The sequence below is a fragment of the Furipterus horrens genome, unplaced genomic scaffold (assembly GCF_987537825.1).
Source record: "Furipterus horrens unplaced genomic scaffold, mFurHor1.1.pri manual_scaffold_11, whole genome shotgun sequence".
Classification (NCBI taxonomy): domain Eukaryota; kingdom Metazoa; phylum Chordata; class Mammalia; order Chiroptera; family Furipteridae; genus Furipterus; species Furipterus horrens.
Window position 1 is genome coordinate 21,010,389 of NW_028327181.1, and position 20,951 is coordinate 21,031,339.

Genomic DNA, 20,951 nt, shown 5'->3' on the forward strand with positions numbered 1-20,951 from the left:
GGTGGACTGGGGGAGGAGCACACCCCGGCCGCTCATTCCGAGCTTTCTGTTCTGCCCCAGGACCCCATCAGCACACAACACCTCCTCACACATACTCTTTGCACCTCCTTTAAACTCATTCTTCCTCTGCAGTCTTTATTTTTGACATTCCCATCCTCCCAGTAAACTGAGCACTGAATTTAAAACCAAGGATCTGAATGTTTTCTTTATTCAATCTTTACTGTATTTTTTTAATTACCATTTAGTCCTCTTATCCCCCCGCCCCCCAGCAATCACCACACTGTTGTCCGTGTTCACGAGTCCTGTCCCTCCACCCTCTCACCTCCCCACTAGCTGTCATCTCTCCATCTGAGTCTGTCTCCATTTTTCTTGTTAGTTCAATTTGTTGATTAGATTCCACATATGAGTGACATCATATGGTATTTGTCTTTCTATGACTGACTTATTTCACTTAGTGTAATGTTCTCCAGGTCCATCCATACCGTTGCAAAGGATAAAATTTTCTTCTTTTTTACAGCTGAGTAGGATTCCATTGTGTAAGTGCCCCTTAGTTGTTTTAGCCACTCGTCTACTGATGGGCACTTGGGCTGCTTCCATATCTTGGCTACTGTAAATAGTGCTGCAGTGGTCATAGCGGTGTTTATGTTCTTTCGAATTAGTGTTTTGGGTTCCTTTGGGTATATTCCTAGAAGTGGAATCACTGGGTCAAAAGACAGACTCAGTTTTAATTTTTTGAGGTATCTTCATACAGTTTTCCACAGTGGCTGCCCCAGTCTGCATTCCCACCAGCAGTGCACTAGGGTTCCCCTTTCTCCACATCCTCGCCAGCACTTGTTGTTTGTTGGTTTGTTGATGATGGCCATTCTGATGGGTGTGAGATGATATCTCACTGTGGTTTTAATTTGCATCTCTCTGAAGATTAGTGACATTCAGCATCTCTTCATGTGACTGTTGGACGTCTGTATGTGCTCTTTGGAGACGTGCCTATTCCAATCCTTGGCCCATTTTTCAACTGGGTTGTTTGGTCTTTTGGTGTTGAGTTTTGTAAGTTCTTTATAAATTTTGGATATTAACCCCTTATTGGATGTATTGGCGAATATGTTCTCCCATTCTGTGAGTTGTCATTTTATATTTTTGATGATTTCCTGTGCTGTGCAAAAACTTTTTAGTTTGATGTGGTCCCAGTTGTTTATTTTTTCTTTTGTTTTCCTTGTCTGGGAATTTGAATTCAGGATCCAGCACTCTTGAGACTGGACAAGTCCCTCAATTCCTCTGCGCTGCAATTTCTTTATCTATAAGCTGGGGAAACAGTGCCCAAGATCCCTCTTGACACATGAGCATCTTGAGGATCAGATGAGAAAGCATGGAGGGAACTGCTTTGCAAATGGTCGAGTGCTGTGTACAGGGAAGAACCCCGTCCATGTGCTAACTCTGGCCCCTACATGCGTGCACTCTGTGTTGAGTCTCTCAGATGAAACTGAGGTCCTCTGTGGGCAGTGCCTGCTGCTCCTGTTAATAATGTGCCTTGTGGAGGGACCTGGGACGATGAGCAGGGCGGGATGGGAGGCCAGAGCTGTTGGTGAGACCCAAGCCCGCTTTAGTTGCGGCTGAAGCAGGCTGTGTGTGAGACTCTTCAAAGCCGTCTGAGTTCACCCTGAGTGCCAGGGAAGGCAGGGGCAGAGATGCTTTAGGTCTCGGGTGACCGCTGGTGCGGACACACCGGCACCCTTCCTCCCGACCTCCTACCATGTAACACATACCGCAGGCCCTCCGAGCACACAGACAAGGAGGCCCCCAACGTGGACCTCAGAGAATGCCATGGGATATGTGAGCACTTATAACTCAGTATGGTAAGCAGCACAAAAGAGGTGTGCTCAGGGCCATGGGAGTGAAGAGGAGGAAGTCACTATCTGCCAGGGAGGTAAGGATGGATGCTCAGGTGTCAGGAATGTGCAGTTGTCCAGTAGATGAGGCAGGAAAGGGCACCCAGGAAGAAAGAACAGCAGATGCGAAAGCACAGAGGCCAGGAAAGTGTCTGGAGCTCCTGAAAGTGCCTGTTCAGGTGCAAGGCCGGGCACGTGGTGATGTGAGAGACGGAAGAGTCTGCGGCACGCAGGGCAATGGGAAGGTGGCCGCCGGGGTTGGGAAAGAGCGAGTATTTACAGTGGGTGCAGGGCGCCCTGGCCGGTGGCTCTGTTGGCTGGAGCACCATCCTGTACAGCAAAAGTTTGCGGGTTCAGTCCCTGGACAGGGCACATGCCTGGGTTGTGGGTTTGATCCCCGTTCGGGGCGCCTACAGGAGGCAACTGATTGATGTTTCTCTCTCCCTCCTCTCGCTCTAAAATCAATAAAAAACATATTCTTGGGTGGGGATTTTTTAAAAAGCACACAAGGGAGAAAGAGCATGTCATGGGAAGGAGAGGTGAGAAGAGGGGGAGGAAGGGAAACGAGAAGCTGAGGGCGTCTCCAGGTTTCCCCCCTGAGCGCCCACCACGAGGCTCGTGCATTCATCCCAGTGACGACACAGGAGGAGCAAACGTGGGGAGAGTGGGCTGAGCGGAGACGGCGAGCTCATAGTTGGGTGGGTTGGGTTTAGGGGGCCGATGTTGTGGGACACCTGGAGGACACCCTACCTCCTTCAGTTTTGCATCCAAATCCCCCAGTCCCAGGTAAACTACATGATGTGTTTCAGCTGAATTCGAAGCACCTTAAGGGCCAAGGCTGGGTCTGCCTCTGCGCGGTGCCCTGGCCTCCCGGCCTCCTCGAGGGCCTGGGCTGAGAGGCAGCCAGAGTACCCCCTGGACTCATGGATCCCCTCTGTCCCTTTGCTTCGTCATGGCCTGATGATCAGGCCTCAAAGCCAGCACCAGAGAAACCGCACGTGCCGCAGGGCAGAGATGGCCTGTCTGAACCCTGCCGCCCTCAAGCCGTGGGGTCCCGAGGGTGCTGCTTGACCCCTTTCAGTCTGTGCTTTCTAATTCAGTAGCCATCGGCCACATGTGCCTATTTAAATTAAAATTAAATTCTGTTAAGTTAAAAACTGAGTGAGTTGCTCCAGGCACAACTCATGTGCTTCATAGTCGCTCCGTGCCTGCATCACTGGAAGGTGTGGACAGGGGACACTTCGTTGCCGGAAGTCCTGTTGGATGGCATTGGGCTAGCACGCAGGTAGGACCCCCCACCTCTCAGGCAGGGTCAGCGAGGTCCCGGGGTGAAGCACGGGGCATGATGGCTGGCTGCGGGAGCCCTGCGGATGCCGCTGTATTATTCCCAATGAGCTAGAAGAGAGAGCCGAGGCCCTGGGCTGCGGAAGTCAGGACGCAGGACTGCCGAAGCCCCGTGGGCGCCAATAAGATGACAGACAGCCCTGACCGCGGGGAGAGTTGAAGGGGCTTCAACCTGCTGTGTGAGAATTTGGGGTTAACGTGAGGGGTAGCAACTCAGGAGCCTCCAGAGAGAGGCATTCAGGGGATGTCAGTGATGCCAAGAGGATCTCAGACAAGCTGCGGGGTGGTGCCCGACTGTGACGCCACTTACTGTGGACCTGGGTCTGGATCGGGGTCCTGGGCTAGGACAGGTGGGCTGGGAACTGGGGGCTGGAGGGCAGCGAGAGCCCTGGCTGAGAGCCCATCTGTGTTGGAATAGCAGTAAAGCCCGGGGCTTCTGTCCAGGTGGCCCGGCGACGTCCCTTCCTGAGAGCATGCTGCCTCTCCGCGTGCTTTTGGCCCCTCTTTGTGCTCTGTGTGCCAGGGGCCAAGCGATCAGGCTCCATCACAAACCCGGAGTCATCAGGGAGGGGACCGGACAGTGGCAGGGGGCCCGCGGCTGGGAGGCAGGAGGCAGCGCTGCCCCGCGGTTCCCCTTCTCAGTAGCCGGCTCGGAAAGCCTCCCCTTCCCTCCCTGGGCCAGAACCAGCCTGGGCCAGAAAGTGGAGATTTTCAGGTGAGGATGCCTCTTGGCCCCGTAGCCCAGCGGACAGCCCTGGCTGAGGGTCTTGGATGGATGATGGATCGCCCCTGATCCATCAGCAGCCTCCCCTGAGAGAAGAGGAGAGTCTTCCCCTTGGGCTGCAGAGGCAGGATAAGGGCGTTGTGGGGTAGCAGGGACGCCCCCAGCAGGCTGGTTCTGGCCTGAGACAGCGCCCTCACCATTCCTCGCTGTGGCCTGGGTCATGCCCATCTGGTCTTCCCTCTGGTCCGGGGGGCTGGGCTGCGTCCTCTAGAGTCCTGCCCAGCCCTCTGTTCCAGCACAGTGCACTGAGCGTGGAGGGAGGAGCCGGCTGGGCTGTAGCTTCCCCTCTCCCCTCCAGGGCAGGATGGATTGTGGAGAAATCCGAATAACTAATCAGAGTCCTCATTAACCCCCTGTCGGGATGCTCAAACATTCACTGCTGTTGGTGAAGCAGAAAAAGCCCTCTCTCTGCATTAAAATTGATGCACTATTAATCCTCCTGCTCCGACCTGGCAGGTCAGCGGCCTGTCCTGCCAGAGGCCAGGGTTTGGAGCCTGGGAGTCGCTGCCTCGGGCCACTTGCACTCTCCGCGGCCCAGCGTGGAGACACCTGGATCTCAGGGAGCCCGGCTGGTGCCAGCATGGGGCCACTGCTCTGTCTCCTCCCAGGTGGGGCCCCAGCCCCTCTACTTAGTCCCACCCCAGCAGCAACACCACTGGGGTGCGTGGGGTGAGTGATGTGTCTTCCTCCCGACCTGAGGGAGCCTGTCACCTCTCCACACTTCAGATGAGCTTGCCCACGGAGTGGCTGCTTCTTAGTCAGCAGTGGGCTGGGCTCTGGAGGCCTTAGCGTTTGTCTGGCCCACGAGCTGACCCTTTTGGCACACTTGGGACCACAGTGTCCCATGAACTCCCTGGCACTGCCCCACACCCAGGCCTGAAATCTGTCCACCCCTGGTAGTCATTCCTATATTGCACGCATGTCACCTAAGAGCAGGATTCTACAAATATTCATCATGTGCTGGACCCTTGTTCCAGGAGCTGTGGGGGACCCAAAGTCATTTAAGGCACAGTCCCTCTCTGCAAGGAGACTGGATTGCAGTGGGTTTAGGTGTTCATGCACACTGGGAATACACAGCAAGAGCAAGGGGAGTGGGGGGAGGGAGGGACCTAAGGAAGAGAAAAGGCTTCCCGGATCCCCTTTGAGCCTAGGATGGTGTGGGAAGGAGTGTGGGGGAAACCAGGCCTGCAGTGTGCCCCTTGCTCCATCCGGCTGGTGCCAGCCCAGCCCCCTGTGCTGGCTGTGGATCGGCCCTGACTTGGGTCTCTCCACATCTGCTGTCCATCCTGATCCGAGAAGCCACAGCCCGTGCCTGGGCCTGTGCGAACCCCATCATGGGGCCTTCTCTGCAATAGGTCCCTAAAGGAAGCTTTGTGAGAAGCGGAAGGAGAAAGGAGAGAGCGCTAAAAGGCAGGTGAGAAGAAAGAGGAACTTAATCCCTAGTTCCTAGCCCCAATCCCTTTAATTTACTGCACTGAGAAATGGTGAGCGCTCACCTTCCTGATCTTGGACTCAGTCTGGTGAGGATGATCATTCTGCTCTGTTGGAAGTACTGCCAGGTGCGGGGATATCACGCCCGGCCCTGCCCACATGGAGCTCACAGCCTGGTGGAGAAAACAGGCCTCTCTCAATCCCAAACAAGTGTATAATTACACGCAGAATTAAGAAATGCAACATCCAAAGGAGCCTTCCCTAGCCCAAGAGGTAAGACAGGAAAGTGAAGATGTTATTGCTTGAAAGTGGATGAGCACAGAGCATCTTCCAGGAAGACAGGACCCTTGCGCAAAGTCTCCATGGTGGGCAGAAGCAGTTCCTGTTTGAGGGACCAAAGGCCTGGGAGGCTGGACACAGAGAGCCAGTGAGCTGCAGCCGGGAAGGTGGGCAGGTCCAGGAGGGACTGGAAGCCAGTGATGTGTCTGAAACAAGGGAGGAGAGGGAAGGGGGAAGCACGGGGTCTGCACTTCAGAAAGCTCTCCCTTGCTGCTTCATGGAGAAGAGAGTCATCTCAGTCCCTCGGCTCCCACTTTGGTGAGCTGACGGCTATAGAATGTACTGGAGCTTTATGATAGGAGATGTTTAGCTAAATTCTAATCAATATTCAGCCTCAGCTTAGAACCCACAAAAATAAACCATCGCCCTGGAAGCGGTGCCCCTCCTTTCCTCACTTGACAAAGACTCGGCCGGCCATGACACTGACCATGGCCCACCAGCATTTTGATGTAGGTGGGGCCCCATGTATGGAGACCCCAGCCTGCCTGGGAGATGTGAGGAGAAAGCCACCGAGCGCACAGATGGGCGGAGCTGGGAGCAATGTGTGGGGGCTGCCTGGGAGCCAGAGAAGCAGAATGCTGGGACAACTGGGTGCCGCTGGGCACTGTCGGGGCCTCCTGTGCTGGGTATGCAGCAGAATGACTCCAACACCAGCATGCAGCCTCCTCTGGTGGCGAGCGGCCAGTGGCTAAGGCCTCCTCTGTCCTTGGTTACTCCAGCTTGCTGCTGTGAAAGACCCTGCCATGGTCTCACTTAGGACCAGAATCCTTCCTTCTTTCATTTCGGCAAACATTACTTGGTCGTATCATGTGGGTGAGGATCCCCTGAGGGACAGACCTCCATCCCCTGCCCACCACTGTCTGTGCCCTTGAGCGTTCTGCCTACGGGGGGAGCTGGATATGGAAGCAATTAATTCCCAGAAGTCAGAACAAACTTAGCACCAGGTGTAGGGCCGCCACCCAGGTAATATGCCAGGGCTGGGAGGGGTGTGAGTGATTCAGGAGCTTTCACAGAGTAAATGCTGTAATACTTACACTGAGCCCTTGAAGATGAGCCATATTTTAGCTACTTGAGCAGAGCGATGGAGCAGCACCCTCATGGCGGCTGCTGAGGTCTGGAGGCAGCTGTGCGGCAGTCTGTAGACAAGGGGGGCGAGGCATGCTGCCCTAACCCAGACTAGGCCCGGGGTCTTCTCTGGAAAGTTTCTGACAGCACATATTTCGGGATTCTTGTTGCAACTCTGAATTCCACCACTGGCTTGGAAAGCTGCATAGACAATACTAAACCAATGGACAGGCTATGTTCCAATAACACTTCATTTACAAAAACAGACCATCAGGGTTTGCCTGGGGTGGTTTGCCAGCCCCTGACCTAGAAGCGAGAGATAAGAGATAAGCCTGAAAAGTTAGGTAGAAGCCATATCATGAAAGGTGTCAAGTACCTGACTTAGTTTTTAAATAATAAGGTTTTTGCCCTGGCCACATAGCCCAGTTGATCAGAGCACCATCTCGACAGGCCAAGGTTGCAGGTTCAGTCCTTGGTCAGGGCACATACAAGAAGTAACCAATGAATGAAATGCATCAATAAATGGAACAACAAGGAGATGTTTCTCTCTCTCTCTCAAATCAATCAATAAAAATTTTTTGAAAAGAATTTATAAGATTTTCAAGCATAGGAGTGAATCACTGAAGGTCACAGGGTTTATTGTCAGGCTTAGAGGCCCTGGAGAGAAGGGGGTCAACCGCGAGGAGCGCAGGCTGGCTCTGGGCGTGGCCGCCTGCCCTGCGGCTGAGTGCTGGCGTGCGTGGTGGACACAGGCCTCATCCTGCAGAACCTTCCCTGCTGTTCTGTACGCCCCTCCTTCCTGTGTCCCCACGACTCACGTTCTCTTAGGCCAACATATGACAGGTGCTCTCTCCTTTCCCATGGAGCAAAGACAGTTAATGGCTTCTCCCCTCCCTGACCGGGGCAGGGCCATGGTCACGGCGTAAACCTGCCGGGACCCAAGGGCTGCTCAGCACCTTCACTCCTGGGGCTCCCAAGGGACCCCCAAGCCTGCACAGTGTACTGTGGCAGACCTTTGGCTGCAGAGCCACTGGGGGAGCCCTGGCAATGTGCTGTCACCAGCGTGACCCCCAAGCTCCCTGCAGTGCAAATGAATACCCCAATAAAGCACTTCAGGCTTCCTCCTATGTGGCTGAAAGCCCAGCTTCCCCAGAGTCCAAGAGGAAGGGTGGATGGATTCTCCAGGTCATGTCTCACTTCCAGGTCCTGCTCTGAGATGGAGTCCTGCTTCCTTTCTCCCCATCTGGCTGTGTGGCACACCCCCTCTCCCTGCACAGCTTTCCCAGGGGGCATGGCCCCCACCCTTTGTTGCTGCAATGAAGCTGCTGCATGTGTGCATTTTTACTGATAGGGGAGCTAGGCCAGCTCACTCGCCTCAGGCAGGAACACCAAGGAGAGCCCCAGAACTCAGTAATTAAGAGAAATAGTTTAATGCAATATTTTTTTTAAATTCTCACCCAAATATATGTTTCTTGCTTTTAGAGAGAGAGGAAGGGAGAAGGAGAGAGTAGAAGGGACAGAGAGAGAGAAGCATTCATGGAAGAGAGAGACACTGATCCATTGCTTCCTATATTCGCCCAGACTGGATATCAAACCTGAAACTTAGATACATGCCCTGACCAGGACTCGAACCTTCAGCCTTGTGCTGTGTGGGATGACTGAGCCACCCAGCCAGAGCACTAATGCAATTTTTAAAAAATCAAAATAACAAAAATGCATGATAAGCAAAACATCAAAGTTGTCATTGATAACAGGCTCGATGACTCCCGATTCTTAGCATCCCGTTGCGTTCTACCATGGCAGTCAGGGCGCCACGCTGATTCTGTTTTCACATCATTGCTGAGGTTTCGCGGCCCCTGAACATCACACTCGAGGCGAGCGCCTCACTCACGTCACCCTGGGCCCGGCCCTCGGAGAGGCCGGTGCAGGAACCAGTCAGCCTTCACAGACAGATGACGAGGTGACGGCTGTGAATCCCTGTCCTGTCCTCGCAGGGATTTTCTCAGTCCGCCTCTCCCACAGCCTGACCCGTTTTCCCAGCGCCTTCTTTTCCCTCCTTGTTCTCCAAGTCTGTGCTATGCCACCTTGGAGAGCTGGCCTCGTTTTCCCAGGAAGTTAGTGGGGACGTTTTCAATTCCTAGTAGTCCACTTCCTTCCAGGTAGCTTCCCTCCTCCGCCCTTATTATCTGGCACCGAGGATTTGATTTATTGCCTTGTTATCACCTGTCCCCTGTTCTCTCTTCTCCACCGGCCAGCATGTACGCCCCATGGATGCTGAGATACCTTTCTGCAAACATTCCTGCATGTAGTAGGCACTCAGTAAACTTTTGTTGAATGAGTAACAATAGAGGTTCTTCTTCTTTCATCTTTTGCCTCCCAGCTCAGGCCCAGTCTCACCTTTCATAGCCAAGATGTTAAATCTCTTCCTAAATGAAATACCATCTGCCCTGGGCCTCCACCCTAACCCGTGCAGAAAGGCAGCAGAAGCTTTGAAAACACAGTTATTATTTAACAAGTCCAACCTACACAATAGAAAAAAAAAATTTCAGGCAGGGTGTGAGGGTCTTCCAAGTATGTTGTGCATTTTTTCCCCCTTTAAATGGGGACTAATGCCCAAGGGAAGATTTTAATTCCATGGAATTTGAATCAATAATGATTCTTTTTGTGACTTTGGCCAGAACACTTTAGGTCTCAGTTTGGGTTATTCTGTCTGTAAAATGGGCATATCGACTCCAGCACTAGCAGCTTCCCAGGATTACTGTGAAGAGCAAGCACAAAGCTAGTGGGTACGGCTAGGCCTGCCATGGGATGTAAATCGTCCACAGACGTGGAGCTATGTGAACCCTCATTGACCTTGATCGAGGCCGAGCAAGGGGACCTGGTGGAAGTGACCCTTTGGTCCTAACTGTCTTACTCCCTAGACGGAGAAACTGAGGCCCAGGCGCAGTGGGCCCAACGTCACATCCCGAGCTGATGCACGAGAGGTACAGGGGGTACTAGGTGTCCTGGCTCCGGGGGCAGTTTCTGGGCTCTCTGAGTTTCTCAGTTGCTGAGAACAGGGATCCTTGGCTCTGCTCTGCCTGCAGGTCAGAATCATGGTGGCTGAGGGGGTTCCCGACTTTCAGATACCCTCTCCAGTCCCAGCCCTTCACCAACAGCCTAGGCAGAAAGATTTATTTACTTACATATACATGTGTAAGTAAATATATATATGTGTATATTTATTTATTTATTTATTTATTTAAATCCTCACTGGAGGACATGTTTATTGATTTTAGAGAGAGAGGAAGGCGGGGGAAGAGAGAGAGAGAGAGGGAGAGACTGGGATAGAGAGTGAGACATTAATCCGTTGCCTCCCGATTGTATCCTGACCAGGGATTGAACCTGAAGCCTAGGTATACGCCCTGATGGGGGATCAAACCCAGAACCTTTTGGTGCATGGGACATCGCTCCAACCAACGGAGCCACCCGGCCAGCACAGGAGAAAGGCATTTTAAATAAAATTCTGTTACCATCCCTTCCATATCTGAGATTCATTTCTGAGTAGCACCTGAACAGGAATTGTACACACATTTCCCTCCCCGTCCTTGTCATCGCCCCTTTGCTCTCCTCCAGGAGCAGTTACAACTGAAGCCTTCAAGAGACACAAGGTGTAAATCTCCCCGGGTGGGGCCTCGTGCCTTGGGCGGCAGGTCCTCAGGCGGCATGACTGCGGGAGGGATGGGAGGCACAGGGAGATGAATTTCTTCAAAGCCAGGCTTCCTGTGCGTTCCTTATGACTGAAACCTACATATGTGGGGAAAGTTGCATTTGCCCTGGACGTCCTGGGAGGGGGTTACAGCCATCAGGATGCTTTGCGGGTGGGCGTGTCCACAGGGCTCTGTGGATCCCGCGGGCGTCTCCAGGACTCTTACCTGGTGTGCGGCCATGGCTGGGACGGCAAGCTGGAATTTGTACCCTCGTGGGTCTGAGACTGTGTCTCTGGGATTATTTGTGTGCGTGTGTGTGTTGTTGCCACTTCTGTCATTGTGACCATGTGTAGATCAATATTTCCTTTAAAGAAATTATTTCTCATATCATGCATAAATTACTCCACATAAAAGACCATCCAGAGCGCAGTTCCTAGCATCCTCTTTCAATAAAGCGATGTTATCACAGCCTCTTCCCAAAACTGGTCCCAGGAGAGGCTTTTCCTAGATTCTTTGTCAAACAAAATGTCACTGACTCACCAAATGATGAGAAGGATGTGTCTTATTTTCCAAGCAAGGCAGAGCAGAAGCAGCCCGGCCCCTCTGCATCCTTTCCCTGGCTGGCTGGGTGGGCAGGTGCTCAGGAGGCCACCGTAAACCCCTTGGGCTCTGCTCTTTCCCTCTGACTCTTAACCAGCTTTGGGCAGGTCCTTTTTCTACCATCAGCTCCCCTGTTTAAAAACAGGACTAATAACCCCTCCATTGATCGGGCTGTTGAAAGGATGAAATAATATCCTCTGCTGAACATATCTGTTTATTTACTCCTTTATTCAATCAATATTTGTTGAACACCTAATAAATCCCAGATGCACATCAGTTTAGGATTATATAATCTAGTGGGACGGACAGACTGGCAAACAGACGATCACTGTTTGGCGGGGTGAGTGCTAGGGGAGCTGTGCATAGGCTGCTCTTTGCTGCCAGAACCATCCTTGCGGCCACGGAGCAGCCTGCAGGGGACCTGCTAGGGGCTGAGCTGAGGTGTGGACATGGACGAGGAGACAGGGGAGGATGACAGCAGAGCTCACTCGGCCTGGGGGCCAAACAACAATTAGCTTGTGTGAAGTGCCCTGGCCTTCTCCTGCTTCAGGAGAGAGCCTTCGGGGCTGCAAGGGCTGTCTCAGGCCAGGGTCACCCCGCAGCCTGGCCCGGTGCAGCTAGAGGGCCTGCCTGCTGCAGAAAGGAATGGCAGAGAGTAGGAGAAGGGACTGAGCCCACCTGAGGGGAAAGGAGGGATGGAGACAGGTGGGCTCTGCAGAGATTTGCGAAGGGTTTCTGGTGGGGCCCAAGTTCTCTCCAAGGAAGGAAATCCTGATGGGAAAATTAAGTGACTTCTCTAAGTGTAGGGCTGGTGTTTGTTGAGTTAAAAGGGATATTTGCTTTCCATGATGGATTTGCTATCGCCAGTCTCTGTATGTTGACAGCCAGCTCTCCTGATTGCTTTGGGCATTGCTGCTTGTTCATTCATCCCCTCCCTTAATGAACACCCCTTGAGCCCGATGCCAGGTCCGAGCTGGAAGCACAGGGGTGAGGAACACCTGGCTCAGGAAGCTCGGGACTTATGTGGGGGTGGGGGGGTACTGATAGGAGGATGCAATAATTTAGTGCGATCCAGCCTGGAGTTCATGGCTAAGAACATTGGACTTTATTTTAAGAGAGAGGCAGTCCCAGCTACTGGGGAACAAAAAGGAGGGAAGGACTTACCCTGTGTGGGGTAGGGTGGCGTTGAAAGAAAACTTTACAGAGCTGGATCTTGAAGGATGAGTAGGATTTTGGCAAATAAGATCTAAACAAACAATTATTACTGTCATTGTCATGAACAATAACAGTCACCATTTATTAAAGCTTAGCCTTTGTCAGTGCTGAGTACTTTGCTATATCCACTAAGCGCACCAGGGGTCTGGGAGTTTCCATCTTACAGAAATAGGAAAACCAAGACTGACGGAGGTCACGCATCTGGTAAGAGGGAGACCTGAACTTAAATCCTAATTTGTCTGACTTCCAAGTCTTTTCTCCTCCACTGTATTCTCTTTCTCACGCTCACTTACTCATATTAGCATAGGAGACATGAAATAATCCATAGTTTGGTCAAAAGCTCTCAGTTCAGAGACACATTGAAATATAGATATTTATAACGCCTTTGACAAAGAGTGATAATAACCAACTAGGCAAACTCTCCCCTCAACTGCCTAAGCATTGATCTGATTTAGTATTTTCCAACAGTGGTTCTTTTTCATGTGGTGAGAATAATACTCTTCAATGACCTACGTGACTGTAGTACTAACCAAGCTATAAATGGAGGGCATACAGGCCTTGTCCTCAAAGTTTTTGATGTCCTTGAGGAGAGTCCGGTTAACATAGAAAGCAAAAGTTTACAAAACAGAGTAAGACTAAGGGCCGATCACAGGGCGCAGGGCAAGAGGCCAACTTCATTCAGCTGCCGAAGTTCAGAGAAAGGTGGAATGGGAACTTGTCTTGGAGAGTTGGATAGGACCTGGGCAGCAGAGAGGAAGGGGGAGCATGTGGCCCTCCAGATGGGCATGTGGCCTGGGCAGGGGACAGAAAGCTCAGACGTGGTATGAGCTTGGTTGTGAGACAGCAGTCGCCAGGCGTAGTTGGAGAAAGGGTTCAAGTTTGAAAGGACCTGGAAGGTAAACACAGAGTTCTATCCCTGTACTTATGCAAGAACAGGCCCTCGGGTGGGACCCAAGGCTCTTAGGCCAGTGGGGACGAAGACTTGAGGGGGTTTTGCTGCTGGGATAAATACCAGGGTGGGGCAAATTCTCCAAAGTGGTCAGGGGACAGGCCTTTGGTTTGGCCTCCTGGACAGAGAGTCTGGGGACTCAGTATTCGCCCTTATCCTGTTCATCTGCAAAAAGTGGAAGTTGACAAAACAGGTCCAGGGCTCCCTGGGGACACTTGCTTGTCCCCATCAGAGGTGCCCTGGAAAAGTGACCCTGGATAGGCAGGGAGGGGCCTGACCAGAGCTAAGGAGCTGGGGCTGGAGCTGCTCCATTTCTTGGAGATCTCGTGGCTACAGAAGGGACTTTACCTTCAAGTTGATGCTCCTGACTCCTTACTTGTCCCCTGAAACATCGCGGCCATCAGGTCACACAGAGCCTGGGTCTTCCCGCCCACCTCTCTCCCTTCCTGTCCGTTGCCACCTTGCCTGTCCTGCTGCCCATGGGTGGGCCCAAGCCTGCCTCAGGGACACGGCAGAGGCACTGCAGGCTGCCGCTGCCTATGGAGGGAAAGGATTTGAATGGCACCAAAAGAGAAGGTTCTGTTTGGCCGAGATGTAAAAAGGTGCACCCAGCCTCCTCCTTCAGGGTCAGGCTGGCTCAGTGTGACAGGAAAGTGGCTCAGAGAGGTGGCTGGGACAGGAGGGTGGCCGTGACCCAGGGTAACCTTCTTACTCCAACCCCAGCTTTCCCCATGGTGCCTTCTACCCTGTGCGCTGCCACCCAGTGCTCAGAGGAGTCGCTGGCAGTGACAGAAGGGAGATTACAGGCTGTCCCTCTACCCTGAAGCTCCCTCCAGGCTGCTGGCAGCCAGGCCGCTGTTAGTTCTGGGAAGGGAAGAATCGATGTCTGTTGTGGCCCTGAGCGCATCCCACGTGGGGTGTGCAGCGTCACCTCGGATTGTCCTTCCTCTCAAATGTACATTTTGTTGGTCCCCAAGTGGGGAGCGCAGTGGGCTTCTCTTCCCTAATACGGGGCTGATTCCTCTCTGAGGGGCCCCAGCTCCTCCACTCAGTGCCAACTTCAGGGTGTGGGGGGAGGCAGGGGTACAGCTGGGGCAGAAAGACGACAAACAAGCATGTGACTGCAGCCCGGGCTGGAGGCGGGGGGACTCTGGCCCTGAATGCTGAGGGGACCACAGCTCTCAGAGGCCGAAGGACACACAGGCAGGCAGGGTTTCCTCGGCTACCACCCTGCCCCAACTCCGTCCTGTGTCCCTGCCACTGAGGACGGTGGCAGAGGAAGAGGGGCGCTGAGGGCAACAGCCAGAAGCAGCACCATTCACACATCACAGGTACAATTACTTCTTTACCATCCAGACTGTGAGCACCTCGCCGACAGGCAGAGTGTATGTTTCATCTTCGTACGCCCAGGCCCCACCCGGCACATGGTTCTCAATATACGGAGGCTGAACTGAAGCAACTTGCACCCGTGCAGGAAGGGGGAGGAGGGAACAGTAAAGCTCTGCCCAGGAATAGACCTCCTGTCCCCCTGGCCTCAGACACCTGGGAAGGGGGGGGGGGTGTCGGGGGGGGGGCACCAGCAGGGCTTCTGGGAGTGGCCCAGCCCCCCACTCAGGGCACGTCACCTCTGCCCTTTCCTCAGGGAGCCCAGCCTTTACTTAGTGCTGACAACGGACTGCTAAGAAATCCACGAGCAAAGAGAAGTGGGGGGTTGGAAGAGCAAAATGTCTAGAATCAGAAGACAAGCTACTCGCTGGCTGTTTTCTCTGGACCGGCTGGTGCTCAGCCTTCCTCAGCCTCGTTACCCACATCTGTAAAATGGGACCAGCCTCCCGGCAGGGAACAGGCATCTCTCCCACACTCCAGGGTGGACCTTGTGAACCGCTGGGACCTTCCTACGAGTAATTCGTAATTTCTTTAAGATGACCCTACCTTTAGATGTGGCAGCTGCACATCTAGAAACTTATCCTGAGACAGTGATTAAATCTGGAGCAAAACTTGGCTACAAGAGTGAGCATTACTTATTTATAACAGCGAAAACTGGAAATAATCACAGCAACGATGGATATTCGGCTGAGTAATTCCAGTATATCCATAAATGGAATGTCATATAGCCACTGAGATTATAATATACATATCCTTTATAGGCAGCGGTATTTATGATATGTTCTAAATACAAAAGGCTGGTTATAGAACAGTGCGTATAGTATGACTTCTTTTTTTAAGCAATTCTTTTTTTTTTTTTAACTCCTCACCTGAAGATATGTTCATTGATTTTAGAGTAATAGAAAGAGAGAACGAGAGAGAGAAAAACATCAATGTGAGAGAGAAACAGTGATTGGTTGCCTCCCGTATGTGCCTTGACTGCATGGATAATGCTCCAACCGCCCGACCCGCCTCTCCAGTATGACACTGTTTTTAAGAAGAGTTATGGTCCACGTATTGACTGTGGTTATTTTTGTATTGTAGGATTACAACTGACCTACAATTTATTTATTCTGTACAATAGCATGTATTATTTTGTAAAGGTAATAAAAAGGAAGTTATTCTATTCAAATGTCAACATTTAACATTTAATATCAAAGAAGATATTATGTATGAAAGCACTCTGCAAACTGAAAACTTATACAGAACTCAGACAGTCTGCGCCCACGAGGAGCTTACAGTTTGGGAAGAGATGAAAGATATTCAAGACGCTGTCGCACTAGACCGAATGTGCGTGAGCTGTCAGAGAACATCAGCAGTGTGCCACCTGCAAGCTCAGGGAGCTAAAAGGACTTCTGGCTTGAGAGGAACAAGCCGGAATATTTGAGTTGAACACTGAGGAGAGGTTAGGGCCATGTCAGGGAGAAATGCAGAGCTGGGCAGCAGGAGAGGTGGTGCAGGTCTGGAGATGGGAAGATGGCATGTTTGGCGGGAGGACAGCAAGGCTGAGGGGGATGGGTAAGAGGTGAACCTAGAAAGGCAGGTAAGGCCCTGGCTGGTGTGACGTGGTGGATTGAGCGCTGGCCTGCAAACCAAAGGGTCGCCGATTCGATTCCTAATCAGGGCACATGCCTGGATTGCGGGCTCGGTCGCCAGTTGGGGGTGCGCAAGAGGCAACCACACATTGATGTTTCTCTCCCTCTCTTTCACCATCCCTTCCCCTCTCTCCAAAAATAAATAGAATCTTTTTTAAAAAAGGCAGGTGGGGCAGCTGCAGGCACGTGGGAGGCTGCGCTCAGTGAGACAGTGAACATCTGTTGGTGTCTTCTATGAGTAAGGAGTCACTGAAAATTCTGGGGGAGGGGGTGACACAGCTGCGGGCCCATCAAGGCCAGTCAGGGCCTCAGGCCTGTGGCAGGCCTGGCGTGGAGGGATGCGGGATGTGGTCGGGACGTCGAGTTCGGCTTCACTGAGGGCGAATGAGTGGGAGGAGGGGGCCTGGCCGTCATAGCTGGGGTGGTGGTTGGGGGGTGCGTCAAGGGCCCCTCTCTAGGTTGTGTCATTGGGAATGTGAGGAGAAAAGGTTGTTCTCCGCCCCAGCTGGAAAGCAGTGGAAAGTGGAGAGGGGAAGAATCTGACCTGTCCCCCAGGTTTGCCGCCTGGGGGGCCGGAGAACTGGAAATCACCCACTGAACCCACAGGCAAGGCCACAGGCAGGAGCATCGGGCTGGGGCTGGCGTGGGACCCACAACATACTATCTCTCAGTTGCTCCGGATCCTTGGGTTCCTCCATGTGACTGCCCCAGGGCAGGCAATTCGGGGGGCCGGGGCGGGGGGGCTGAGCCTCCTGCTGCTTTGAAGGTCTGGCACCCTCAGCTTGCCTTGGGAAGAATTTGGGGTGGGCAGAGAAAGGTTTCAACCTGGGGAGCTTTGTTCATGGAAAGTCATTAACCACCTTGCTGCCTCTTGGAGCTTCTCTCCGCTCATCCCGTTCTGCTAGCCAGTCCCAGCTCCTCTCCTCTGCAGCTGGGGTTCATTCCTCCTGCAGGGTCCCAAGGCTGTGTCTCTGCCCGCTCCCCGCCCTGCAGTGCACACACGGATGCACACATGCTCATGCACGCGCTCACACACTCACACTCACACTCACACACTGGAAGGAAGGTGGAAAGTCTTGTTCAGACAGATGTCTGAATTTCTGTTCCCCACTGCAGCTCCCAGCCGGGCCACTGTTCGGCTCCTCCTGTTGTCATGTCACTAGTTAATTACATCCTCCACTAAGGTGCAAATACGCTTTTACAGGGAGTCCGAGATGGTGTTAACTAGAGAGGAAGTGTGACTGTTAACGATGCATTTACCTCTGGTGCAGGGCTGGGGCTCTTGGCTAAAGAGGCTCCTGGAACTGCTGAAAAGACAGCCCAGGCACCAAGCAGCCTCCCACCCCACCCCACGGCCCTGCCATCCCAGCCCAAAAGCACAGCCTCACTGGAGTGAAATTAGCAACTTGATCCACAAGGAGAAATGGATGTGAGTGTTTGGGAAATGCCAGGCCAGGCTCTACAACAGCGCTGACCACCAACCTCCATTTCTCAACACCTTGGTCCATTTCAAATAGTGAGAAATAAAATTGATTCACTTTAATCTAAAAATAAGTAGGTAAGTTGTGTAGCCAACGCTACCTTGAGGACACAGGCTGCCCGCCCTTCACCGTAATGGCTGCTTGGGGTCCATTACTCTCCCATATCTTGATCCCCGCTGTCCGCTGGGCGCCCCCTCCACGCCATGCGTGTCTCCCCAGGACCCCTGACTCTAGACCTCTGTGACCCATTCGCACATCTGAAAAGGCCACATCCTTTACCCCTGCGTTTCCAACAGTTTAAAACAAGGCCCAGAGATCACGGAAACCTACCTACACCTGGGGGGAGGGTGGGCTGCATGGACGCCTGGTATCTGGAAACCGGACAGGTGACAGCAGGGTACTTACCACTGAATGAGCGGCTGGGCTCTCAGAGGGCTGGGTGGGCCCCACAGCCACACTGAGGAGAGAGACCTGAAAGGTGACAATGGTATCAGGGTCTGTAGGGCAAGTGGAATGGATCCTGTCCCACAGCCTGGGGGCGGGGCGGGCAGTGCACAGAGGTGGGTCCCCCACCCCCCATCCCAAGTTGGCCTACGATCCCTCGCCTCCAGCCTTCCCTTCTGAAAACTGCTCTGCCCTTTCTCGCAGGTGTGTTGGCCAGAGCTGACAGGAAGAATTTCTGGCCCAGGTGGAAGTGAGACAAGGGGGGCGCGTCTCCCGAGAGCCATCCAAGAGGCCGCCAGGATCACCGAACAGTAAGAAATGCTTCTTCGTCCTTTAACACGTAGTTAAACCCTCCAGGCGGGTGATCTATTTTCCTGAAAGCCTCGCGAACCAGCCCAGAACATTAGCCACCACTCAGCTTGTACAGCCTTGGAAAGCTGCGCGGACTTTTGTTTTCTCTTGTGTCCTCCCTGAGGACAAGGCGAGGGCTCTGCCTTCCCCTGTGCGTCTCTCCTTTCTTCTGCACAGTCTGTGAGCAATAAATTGTGTAGACACAGATGGATGGGCTGCTGCTCCCATCAGGACAAGGGTAACACTCTATGACCCCCTGGAGGGCACGTTGTCACCTGGGGTGTTTGCTGGCAATGCAATTGCTGGATTCTGAGTCCATGAGCCCGGGTTAAGGCCCAGGAGTCTGTACCCCACATGGTTTTGATGATGAACATGGAGGAAACTGCTTCCCAGGTGTTTCTGATGAACTCTGAAAATTGTTCTTTAGCATGTAGAAAGCATTTTGAATAGAAAATCTTCTTTAATCCTCTTATCAGATAGGGTTTTTTAAATCCCCTTAAGTGACTTCAGGATCTTGGTGATATATCAGTATAGGGAGGGATTTAAAAATCCAGTTACCCAAAACTACTTTTTTCTTTCCAGTATGCCACAGTAAGGGCTGGGTCTGTTATAGTGAGATTGGATCCCAACCCCAAAGGACGCTGACCAGGACTTTGTCAGTTTTCCTGCTGTCTTACGGCTTCTGGGACTTTAGAGTTCATCAGACATCATTTGGGGAGCAGTAATGTTGGCCAAATCCTCATCAAAGCTGATTTCCCTGGAGAGAGGGAGAGAGTTAACCAGAATGTGTCTGGGCCCAGCTTCCAAGCAGACAGTTAAGGAAGCCAGGATATGCAAGAGGACTGCCTTCTGAGAGTGGCAGAACTGGCCAGTGAAGACTGCCCTCTTCCTAGGCCCTCTGGCTGTCTGGGGAGCTCTTTGTTCTAGGGGCATTAAGGTGGGAAGCCTGCTGGAACCTGCTTCGGCTCCTAGAGGTGACAGCCAGAGACACAAGGGCATATCTAGAGGGGTCAAGGCTTTGGTAAGTGTGTGTTGGGTGATGCCCACTTGGGAGACAGGCTGAGTCTTTTCAACAACCTTTGGAGCCTGCGGGCACAGTGGTGTTGAAGGGAGTTCACTGCAGACAATGGCTGTGGAGGGCGGGGCAGGGGCTAGAAGAAGATAGGGAGATGCTGGCGTCCAAACAGACCAGAAGGGGCTTGGGAGCGTGGAGGTGCCCCTGCCATCTGTATGCAGTAGAATGGGGGACAGAGTTCTAACTCCTGCTGTGGGTTCTTCCTGTATAGTGGAGGCTTCCACAGTTGAGATAGCGGCCACCTCAAATATCACCCCTAACCACCACCCCATAACACACACACTGTCTCACCGAGTGAGTGCCAGCCTGGTCTGTGTTGGGAACTGAATACAGTTGACACTCTTGCTCGCATGGGTGCAATCGGTGGGGACAATTTTTGCAACTGCTGCTGGAAGTGTGGCAATCAGAGGAGCGACCAGCTGTCTCACTTAAATTGTTAGCTCTCTTGCTCTCTTTTTTTAAAATCGTTTTTGCTTACATAATCCGCCCCCTTTTTATTTTCTAATTCTCTCCTTGCAAAGCTGGCACCAGAAGAGAAGGGCTGGGGTGGAGGGGGTAGCAATTACACATCAGTTTGGGGAGCATTTACATGTTGCAATTATAACTTTAAAATAAGCCTTGTTAATGATCTCCACGTGTCAATGACAAACCCTAACTGACATACAGACTCTCCTGGGCCTGCCTGCCTCCCTCAAGTGAGCGGCGCGGTAGAGGCAGAGGCACCAAGGGAGGCATGGGGGAGGTGGGGGGCAACATCTGAGTGAGCTCTGAGATTGGTGGAGGACAGGTATAGAGCTGAGCACCTAGAAACCAAGAGCAGGCGGCTACAGCATCTCTATTCCTCCTGCTCGAATGCTTCGTCCCAGCCCATCTCCTTCTTCACCCAGGCACAGCAGGGCTCTGTGTCCTCAGGAAGCGACACCGTAGCTCAGAGCCATGAGAAAGGGACCCTCGACTGCTGATACCCCTTGGAGGGTCAGGGGGGGCATTTTCAGAGTCCCATTTGGGCCAATGTATAGCCTGGTTCCTGTGAGCCAGCTGGTGCCTCTGAATGATTCCTGGATTGAGTAGACGGATGGATTTCATACACAGGGTGTGGGAAGGGAACGGGATAAGCCATGCCCCAGTTTGGGAGAGACGCTCCTCCTCTTATCCCATTATCACGCATTTACCGAAGCTCTCCGGTTCCTTAGGCAGGGACGTTAGAACCAGACCAGCCCAGACTCGGATCCTAGCTCTGCCATTGGGGCAAGGGAAGTAACTTAAGTTTTCTAACCATCC

At 52.6% G+C, this 20,951-nt stretch overlaps 1 protein-coding gene across 1 annotated transcript in view; it reads left to right on the forward strand.

The window, feature by feature from the left end:
- PKNOX2 (PBX/knotted 1 homeobox 2) overlaps positions 1 to 20,951 on the forward strand; it is a 239,233-nt gene that overhangs the window by 128,952 nt on the left and 89,330 nt on the right. The window contains exon 3 of the mRNA XM_090290476.1: positions 18,449 to 18,555. The gene's annotated coding sequence lies outside the window, so the exon portion shown is untranslated. The remainder of the gene's footprint in view (positions 1 to 18,448; positions 18,556 to 20,951) is intronic.